Consider the following 10,959-nt stretch of genomic DNA (forward strand, 5'->3'; position numbering starts at 1 on the left):
GTTCCCCTATGTACATAAAATCCTTTGAAAAACACTGTTTACCTTATGATGTACATTGAAAAAACAAAAAACTCAAAGGAGCAAGCTATCTATGCTGTCCTATACTCCTGTTGCAAATGCATGTCCTTTCCCTTGATGACTATCATACGTATTTTCCCTAATAAAGTATTTCTTTGCAAATGATTTCCTAATGATGGAAGATGAGATGATATGTTTGACATTTTGTGAATTATCCCTTAAAAATCCCTGTTTTTACATATTTTCCCATTCCTTATTAAAAATCCCTCCCCTAACATTTCCCTTATGATTTTTTCCCCCTTGAAAACAGCATACTTCTCAGCATTTTTGCAGGCAAGGGCAGCAGTTTACTCTATCTATTTGCTTCACTTTGCTCAAAAGCACCATGTCAACCACTGAAACCTATGAGCAAGGTGATGACCGGTCTTCTTCCACAGAGGTTGAGGTACAGCGGAGGCCTCGTAGGGGAGGCAAAGGTGATCATCATAAAAGAGAGGAGCCCAAGAAATTTTGAGAGTTTTGAGGCATTTTTAGCATTTTTGGGAATTTTACAGGTTTTGGCCATTTGACTGGTCTCACCCCGCGCGCGACCAGTCATGGGGGCAACTCAGAACGGGGAAAACTTTGCATTTTTGGAATTGTCATGCAAAAATACACTTGCCTATGGATGGGTTTCAGATTTTATGAAGATTTGGGCTTCCAAAAGCTCAAAATACATGCAAATTTTGACTTTCTGCCCCTTTTTTGAGTTGCAGAAAGCTGCCTTGGGAGAAATGACTTTTGAGGGGTCAAATCAACTCCAAATTCAGAAATTCTAGTGGGGTTGGAAAGTAGACTCGCAGACCTTTCCAACGAGCTATCTTGCACCTGATTTGGACACTGGGAAGGCCCTCAAACAGAGCTGTGAATGTGCGCGACCAGTCAGAATGATGTGCGCGACCAGTCAGGGAAATTTGCCTGTTTTGACCAGTTCGGCCAGCAAAACACTATTTTCATCTTGGTTGACTTTTGAGGCATGTAAATGATGGATTTTTGTGTAATTTTCATAGCACTTGGATACATTTACTCTCCTTTGACACTTCTAGAAGTTTCTTTGATGTAAATAGTGAATATTTAATGCATGGATAGATTACCTAAGTTTTAGAGGCAAGTTGTTTTGACTGCCTATTATCTAGTGCTCAGTTTAGAATTAGTTGAAACAGCTCCTAGGAAGCTGAGCTCGACCCCTAGAGGTGGGGAAAGGAGTTAGATCATCTATATTATGCCTTCTCTTGCTCATTTTCATGGTTGGACTCTGGAGGGAGAAGCTCTATTGTATATTTTACTTGTATCTCTGCAATTTGAGGAAAAGGAAGGCCAGGGTTTTGCAGACATCATTGTGGATTCTTGTGGATTATTATGTTGATGGTGTGTTTCCTACTTGTCATTGTAAGTGTGTTTATGTGTTCCATCTCTTATTCTATTGCTGCTAATTAAACAAAAGAAGTGATAAAGTTTGAATTCATGCATGCCATGCTCAGCTTTCAATTTTGTTTAATATTTATGTTTTCCACTGTCTAAAGAGGATTCAAAGTCATTGTTTGCCCTCTTTAGCTCCCTCTCTTTCTTCCTTGATCATCCATCTCAGCTTAAGGCATCAGCACAAACTCCTACCTTGCCCCAAAGACCCACCTGCAAAAACTGAGCTCAATCCCCACACCCTGAATTGCACTCCCTCCAATTGCCACCAAAAACCCCAAAAACTTTAAATAAACCCTCCTTATCAGTTTACTAGCCTAATATCAGTGTCACTGTATTGGTCATCTCTGTCCATTGAATATTTTACTGAGATTGACCGGAGAGAGCCTTCTCATACCCCGTAGGGCTAGCTACGAGGTGAAATGGTTTGATGTTGCCTTGAAGGTTTACCTTCTTCAGCCTAGGGTGAAATCTCAAGCGCTAACATAGTGGCGACCATACCGGGGAGAACAAACTTGTTTGTGTTGATGTGTTTGTTTCATAAGTCTTAGACGGAGCCTGAAGTTATGCCAGGTAGCCTTCGAAACGCTTTTGCTTTGCATAAGCGGAAGTAGATAAACGCTGCTTCAGTCAATCTCCGTGAGCTTGTGAATACAACACTTCATTTGCATTTTACCCCAGTACATGTATCAAGTTCAGATCTGATTGTCGATAGTGGACAACGATCAGACACTTGAAAGGCTGAAATCATTCACTGGCGACTCCTTTCACTGAAGAATCCAGCAACCTATGCTTCATGGTGACTTCACTGCAGAGAGATCAATAGCTTTGAGATTTTTAAGATGGATCGGATCGCAAGAAGATATGCTCCCTTGAGCCGAGATCACATTCCAGGTTTTCCGAATAAAATTCCAAAGGTAGATTGGTCAAGGAATCTGCCTATATTTAATGATGATGGTAAGAAGGATGTTGCGTTACATCTGGTTAGATTTCACATGCATATTCGCAAGTTCAAGGTTGATTTTCCTGAAGATTGCTTGATGAAGATATTCTTGGCCACTCTAGAAGGTGAAGCCCAATCATGGTATGAAAGTTTGCCGCCTGCTTGTATTTACTGTTTAAAGGATTTTCATGCTATGTTCATTGAAAGATATCGAGCATCTTATCCATCATTAAATTTAGTTCAAGACTGTTGCAAGCATGCCTATAGTTTTATTGAAGGCCTTGAGAAGTTTTATGAAGATGATAATTTCATGGATGAAGAGATCATGGAAGCCCTGTATGAAAATCCATTTCAGCAGCACACAGAAATCTTAGAGGATACTTGTCAAGATCAGCAAGCTGAAGATTTCCATATGGTTGAAAATGAGGAAAGAGCAAATGTTGTTTCAGATTTTCCCACAGAAAAAGACAGCAGCATGCAACCCATCAAAGAGAGCTCTGCTGTTGAGATCATAGACAGAGTTTTGGATTCAGATGTTCATGAACAGCAAGGTGAGATCTTTGTGCAAGTAAGTGATGAATCTCCTTTCAATAGCTCAGTAATAAATGATAGTTTGAGTGCCTTATCGTATGAAGATAATTACTGTTTAAGCAGAAGAAAACAAAAGGCATTATCTCCTTTGTCTGAAGAGGAGATAGATCAGCTCTTGAAAGGTCTTGTTACAGCCCAAGCTACAGCAGATTTGCAGTGCACACACAGTCAGGAAAGTGTTGGGAAAACTTCTTCCTCTGTTGAAAAAGATGATTGTCTTGTAGATCAGCAAATAGATAATGTTTTCCTTCACAAAGATGATAATCCGGTTGTCATATCATTTGAAGATCACCTACCATATTATCTGACTACCAAAGATCATAGCATACAGGATTACCTTTCAGATTCTTCATATGTTTCATGTGCTGAAATGTTTTTCCAAGAAGAGATCTGCTCATCCATTTGTTCGGAGTTTTTTGAAGCTCATGAGCATACTTTTACCGAAGCACATGATGAAGGCAGATCAGAATTTGAATCAAAGGACACCTTGTTCTTTCAGCGGGAGGTGGCAATGTCAAGTCTTCATGTTTTCCAGGATCCAATGGCAGATTTGTTGCAGCCAGTAGTGATATTGTTTATTGCAGTGTTCAGTGATGAAGGAGATCATGGTCAGCTATGTTTTTGGATGCTCATTTATAGGTTTGTACTGTTGACCAGAAGATCTGATAAGAAGAATCACTCAAGAAGGCATCTGCTTGATTGGTTACATTGGCATTATGATATAGTTTGATGTATATTGTCTTGTAAGAAACACAGGTGGTTGTCATCATGATTTCAAATCTTGATGGACTGCTGCCCTTCAATAAGCTTTGTAAGTTCTTGTTTTCGTTAATTCAGTCATGAGTCATTTATGAGTCAGTTTTCAGTCATGTTGGTTTCATAATTGTGTCGGCTTGAGTCAGGTTTCAGTCAATAAATGAGTCGAAGTCTTGTATTGTTTGTTAAATAATGACTCCATTGCCCAATGGTTGCAAGCACTGGTCTGCTCTCCCAGATGTCTAAGGTTCTTGGCACCTCCAAGGAGCTACCATCCCCATTGGAGCCAATGTTAGTGTCGGTCATGATGCCCTCCATCAGTGATCAAAAAACTCTTTGCATATGCATAAGTAGGTGTCTCATCGATGTCAGTTTTGCATTCCATTAGGCATGCCATAAAACTGATGGAGGAGCTAGTCCTTGTTCCCTTCTTGGCTTTGCTGGATCAGGTCATATCAGTTAATGAACTTGTGTCACGCTTGTTTTGTTTTGTCTTGAAGTCCAAAGTCTTAGGTCTAGGGTTTCGGTCAAATGTCATTGCAAGATCATGAGTCAGAGGTCCATGGGTCCCCAGCAAGCCGGAAGGAGGTATGTAAATATGTTTCATGGATATTTTCATCAGGTACAGCTCATTTATACCTTGGATTTAAAAACCATGTTTTTAAAGCCAAGGTCATGTCAATTTTGCAAAAAATAAGGAAATTTTTAAAATTCTTCAAAATGTCGGCAATAACCCTGGTCTCCTCGCCAGAGTCCATCAGATGGTCAACCTGCAAAAAGAACGGAGTTAAAGCACCCAAAAAGTCAAATTCAGGACAAAGCAAACTCAAAACAGTGTTAAAGTGAATGTCAAAACAAAACATTAGAAAGTGGGTTTGGTAAGTTAATTTTTTCAAATTGGGCCTATAAAGAGTAAATTTCCCTCTAAACAGCCTCATTATGCATTTGAGAGCTTGCAAAAACGAGTGAGAGGTCAAAAGAGGCGATTTGCAGAAAGTTGGAGTCATTCTCAGGAGCGCGACCACTCAGGCTCAGTGCGCGACCAGTTGGGTGGGGCGCGACCACTCAGCGACCCCTCTGCAGTGTATTTTTCTAAAGGGCGCGACCACTCAAGCTGTCTTCTACAGAACCACTCCAAATCGACTAAATCGCCCTCTTGCTTGCTCAACTGATCGAGGTAGGGTCTTCTAGTGCGTTTGAATGCTTGGAACAGGAAATGATGGGCTTGCATATATATGTTTATCACCAAGAAATGTAAGGAGAAATGGATTTGGGTGATTGCTTGTTCATGTAGGCATTATGCTAGGGTTGATGTTTTTTCAAGGCTTTAAATCCCTATTTATTCCCTCCTTGTTTCCTATTAAATTCACAAATGTCATATATATCTTATCTCAATTGCAATAAATACTAAATCTCTCATCCCAAATTCCTAAAACCCTATCCCTCCCCCAAATCCCTTTACAAAACCCTAATGCCCTTTCATGTATTCTACCCAAACCCTAATACCCTCCATACGGCAAGGAAAATAAATGAACAACAGCAAGGATAAAAATGTTATGTAAAAAGAGAAAAGAGCAATAATATAGCAAAATGACCAAATAAAAAAGATGTTGTTGTGCATAGTCATTGGAAAATAGAAGACATACTGTTGTTGCATATCCATAGCAAAAACAAGAAAAATGCAGCTGTGTATATGTATAAAATGGACATATTGCTGTAAATATTGTTTACAAAAGAATATTGTTGTGTCTCCCCAAAACCAAGCCCTGTTTTCCTCTCTACCCCTTCCCTAAAATCCTGTTCAATTAAGATCCCTTTTCCCTTATGACAAGATGTAAAAGAAGCCTTGTTCCCCTATGTGCATAAAATCCTTTGAAAAACACTATTTACCTTATGATGTACATTAAAAAAACAAAAAACTCAAAGGAGCAAGCTATCTATGCTGTCCTATACTCCTGTTGCAAATGCATGTCCTTTCCCTTGATGACTATCATACGTATTTTCCCTAATAAAGTATTTCTTTGCAAATGATTTCCTAATGATGGAAGATGAGATGATATGTTTGACATTTTGTGAATTATCCCTTAAAAATCCCTGTTTTTACATATTTTCCCATTCCTTATTAAAAATCCCTCCCCTAACATTTCCCTTATGATTTTTTCCCCCTTGAAAACAGCATACTTCTCAGCATTTTTGCAGGCAAGGGCAGCAGTTTACTCTATCTATTTGCTTCACTTTGCTCAAAAGCACCATGTCAACCACTGAAACCTATGAGCAAGGTGATGACCGGTCTTCTTCCACAGAGGTTGAGGTACAGCGGAGGCCTCGTAGGGGAGGCAAAGGTGATCATCATAAAATAGAGGAGCCCAAGAAATTTTGAGAGTTTTGAGGCATTTTTAGCATTTTTGGGAATTTTACAGGTTTTGGCCATTTGACTGGTCTCACCCCGTGCGCGACCAGTCATGGGGGCAACTCAGAACGGGGAAAACTTTGCATTTTTGGAATTGTCATGCAAAAATACACTTGCCTATGGATGGGTTTCAGATTTTATGAAGATTTGGGCTTCCAAAAGCTCAAAATACATGCAAATTTTGACTTTCTGCCCCTTTTTTGAGTTGCAGAAAGCTGCCTTGGGAGAAATGACTTTTGAGGGGTCAAATCAACTCCAAATTCAGAAATTCTAGTGAGGTTGGAAAGTAGACTCGCAGACCTTTCCAACGAGCTATCTTGCACCTGATTTGGACACCGGGAAGGCCCTCAAACAAAGCTGTGAATGTGCGCGACCAGTCAGAATGATGTGCGCGACCAGTCAGGGAAATTTGCCTGTTTTGACCAGTTCGGCCAGCAAAACACTGTTTTCATCTTGGTTGACTTTTGAGGCATGTAAATGATGGATTTTTGTGTAATTTTCATAGCACTTGGATACATTTACTCTCCTTTGACACTTCTAGAAGTTTCTTTGATGTAAATAGTGAATATTTAATGCATGGATAGATTACCTAAGTTTTAGAGGCAAGTTGTTTTGACTGCCTATTATCTAGTGCTCAGTTTAGAATTAGTTGAAACAGCTCCTAGGAAGCTGAGCTCGACCCCTAGAGGTGGGGAAAGGAGTTAGATCATCTATATTATGCCTTCTCTTGCTCATTTTCATGGTTGGACTCTGGAGGGAGAAGCTCTATTGTATATTTTACTTGTATCTCTGCAATTTGAGGAAAAGGAAGGCCAGGGTTTTGCAGACATCATTGTGGATTCTTGTGGATTATTATGTTGATGGTGTGTTTCCTACTTGTCATTGTAAGTGTGTTTTGTGTTCCATCTCTTACTCTATTGCTGCTAATTAAACAAAAGAAGTGATAAAGTTTGAATTCATGCATGCCATGCTCAGCTTTCAATTTTGTTTAATATTTATGTTTTCCACTGTCTAAAGAGGATTCAAAGTCATTGTTTGCCCTCTTTAGCTCCCTCTCTTTCTTCCTTGATCATCCATCTCAGCTTAAGGCATCAGCACAAACTCCTACCTTGCCCCAAAGACCCACCTGCAAAAACTGAGCTCAATCCCCACACCCTGAATTGCACTCCCTCCAATTGCCACCAAAAACCCCAAAAACTTTAAATAAACCCTCCTTATCAGTTTACTAGCCTAATATCAGTGTCATTGTATTGGTCATCTCTGTCCATTGAATATTTTACTGAGATTGACCGGAGAGAGCCTTCTCATACCCCGTAGGGCTAGCTACGAGGTGAAATGGTTTGATGTTGCCTTGAAGGTTTACCTTCCTCAGCCTAGGGTGAAATCTCAAGCGCTAACACTTCCCACCACTGTCACCTTAGGAATAATCCTAAAGAATATGGCCACTAAGGTTACCAACTGAAACAAGTATACCTGGGGGAACAGTCTACGATCCGATATGCATGCAAGGGCAGAGTAGCAAGCTCAATCCCCTTGAAGGCTCCTTGACATAATCCAAGGTTTACCAACAAGTGACCCCAGGCTCCTCGACAATGGTTAATCCGAGGTTTACCGTTTCTAATACGTGAATATCTGGCGTCGTTCCCAATGAGGAAGGATTGATTCCCACACTGGTTCGGATACGATCTCGTGCTTCTCCTTTAAGAGGAGCTTTCCCAGAGTATAAATGCAACAATTGGATTTCTTCCTACCACAAGATACAGCTACTTGTTTGTTTTACTGTCTTGGAGAGTTAATTACTCTCCTACTCCAAGACACTAGCCTAAGCTATGTTGGTGTATCAGAGCCCTAGAAATGTAAAAATTACTAGATGAATTTTAATTAAGCGCTGTGTTATTTAGGCTGTTATTACTCAAAGGGGTAAATGGATACGAAACCAATGGTGTTATGACCCGACTCAAATCTGAATGCAATCGAATATGATAATGTAATCCTTTCAATTCGATGAATCCTAACTAAAGTAAGGAGAGAGTTTCCATTCACTTCCAATAATCCAAAAAAGTGATCACTAAGAGAAAATATAACAAATTCTCTAATGCACTAATTTCATCAAGAAAAACTAATGCAAATCAATTCCAAAATAGTTTTTTTTATTTTTATTTTTGTGTAAATTCAAATCAAAGAAAATTGATCTAAATCTACGATTGATTTTTCAGAATGTAAACTATGCAATTGTAATCTATGCACAATTCACTTGAAAAGTATGCAAATGTAATCTATGCACATTGTTCAATAATATTCTGAAAATGAGAATTCTAATTATGCAAATGTGATCTATGCAAGAGAATTCTCAAACACAAGATGATTCTAATGTAATCTAAGAACCAATCAAGTGCAAGTCGAGAAAATTGGGTGAGAGTTCCAAAGATCAAAAAATAAAAACACTCAAAGGCGATTAACACTCATACCAAAGGAAAACAAATCAAGAATTTCTCAAAAAGAGACTCAAAACACCCAATTGATAAAAGCTTAGAGCAGGAATGCCAATGAAATTAACCAAGGAAAGTTTTTGACAGGGAACAAGCAGGTCTGGGCAATGGCTAAAACCTATAAACAAATTCTAAACTGATAAAAAAGAGAAAAATTTAAAATTTTTCAAATTTTTGACAGGGTACGCAGGCAACCTGTTTACACAGGTGCGTCTACGCTCTGTGCACAAAGCAAAAGTGCGTACTAGTACGCACTGTGCTTAACTCAGAGGGTGCGTACCTCTCCCAAAATTATGAAAAATGAAAACTAACTCAAAATTAATTAAATTCACCCAATCCCACAATCATCAAGTCAAAAACTAGAACGAAATCAACGTTTCTCAAATCAAAGTATCAATCAAAAGAGAAATCAATCAAATCCATGGATTCCCCAGCGGAGTCGCCATTTTGTCATGCGGAAAGAGTCAATTTTGCGGACAAAACCGACCTCCCTAGAAGCTAAGGCTTTCTAGTGACAAACAAAACAATCAAGCACTATCTTTCCCTAAATATGCATTTAAAATAAAAGCAACCAGGTGTTTAAAGCATACCTTTAGTCCAACGCTGTTTGTAGCAGCCAAGCCTCTTCGATCCAGATGAGCTCCTTCTCCTTGAAGCCTGCATTCACTAACAAGCAAACGATTACATAGCACCTGAATAACTCATATAATAAAACATATTCATCATAAAGACCAAGGAGTTTATGAAACAAATTATATATAACAACTTGTTGAGAAAAATGAACCTAATTGTATTAATTGGAAACAAAAGAAACCTTACAACCAGTGCCTTGGTGTTGTGCAGGTCCCTCCCAGGGTCCAGCAAGAGTTCTCCTTTACTTTGATCAGCTCACCCACTTCCAAATGAAGCTAAGAAAGGATGGGAATCTCTCCTCTCAAGCTCTATAAGGGAGTCCTAATTTCAGCAGTATCTACCCTTAGGAATGTTCAGCTTTCAACCTCTCCTCCCTCTGGCCCAATGCCTGTATTTATAATGCTTTGGAGGAAGTTAATCAGGTCCACCATCAATGGGATAAGCCCCTCTTTCAATGGGATAGCTCCCCTCTTGATGGGATAAGTTCCTCTTTCTTTGGGATGCATGAACCATCTGGAGGCGCTCAATCCACGTCAAACCATCTTCTAGAATGCTCTAGATTCGACCACAAGTAACTTTTTTGAAGTAAAACTTGCGCCTTTTGACCTTTACAGGAGTACGCACCCACCCCTTTACAGACAAAGCGTACAAGTACGCAGGTATTATGAACTTGAGGTGCGTACACGCAGGGAAGGGTAAGAGAAACTGCGTAACCAGAATTATATTGATTTTTAAGGACTTTCTCTCTTTCTTGGAGTTTGACATGAGGAGCAGAGGTATAAGACTTGCCAAGGAGGACAGTATGACAATTGATGGAGCCATACTGACTGCAAATAGTCATGGTGACAAATTTTAGTGTAACAGGCTATGTCTTTCATTCCACATTAATTAACTAGCTATTGCATTCAAAAGGATGCAAAGTACATCATTTCACTCCTTTACATCAAAGAATAGCCCTTAATCTACAAAAGAAAAATTGATGTCCTCAAGGAAGATAATAATAGCTTCTTCCTACAATAAATGAGCTCAGGATTGCCTATGCTTTCAACAAAGGTGCTTCCTATTTACATTCTTCTACCTGATCTCAATCTAGATTTGAGATAGATCTTCAACCCATTTAGTGTATATATTGGTAGTTTCTTCCTAATTCATGAGCAATAGTTCCCCAACAATAGTTGAAGTTGTTCTCTTTCTGCATCACCACGAATAGTGGTAAATTAGTCACCTCCTAGGACATCATTTCTCTAGATCTCCATTTCAACAAGGAAATAATATTTTTTAAAGTGTATGCATTGTTGTTGCATGTGGTTAATTCTCTTCCATTGGTGGAATTTAATGCATAATCATCTTCCAATCTGATTTATATATATATATATATATATATATGGATATCTCATCACCATTGAATTGTGCCATATTTAGCAAGGCATTCACATTGGTTCCTTCCAAAAGAAAAAGAAAATCCTAAGCTGATCAAGAACCAATTATTTGAGCCTTTTTATCATACGGTGATTGTTGTTATCATTGCAAAGCCATAAGATTTCATCGCACGCAGTGTTATGCATAATGCCTACTATGAAAACCTTATAGTATTATCCCACATTGTTTTGGATTTGGATTCCATGTTGAAGCCATGTGATGGCTTGGACATATTTTGCAAA

This window comes from Pinus tabuliformis, chromosome Q (assembly GCF_031772625.1).
Source record: "Pinus tabuliformis cultivar Carrire ecotype Pingquan chromosome Q, CPIR1, whole genome shotgun sequence".
In the NCBI taxonomy this organism is placed as follows: Eukaryota; Viridiplantae; Streptophyta; class Pinopsida; order Pinales; family Pinaceae; genus Pinus; species Pinus tabuliformis.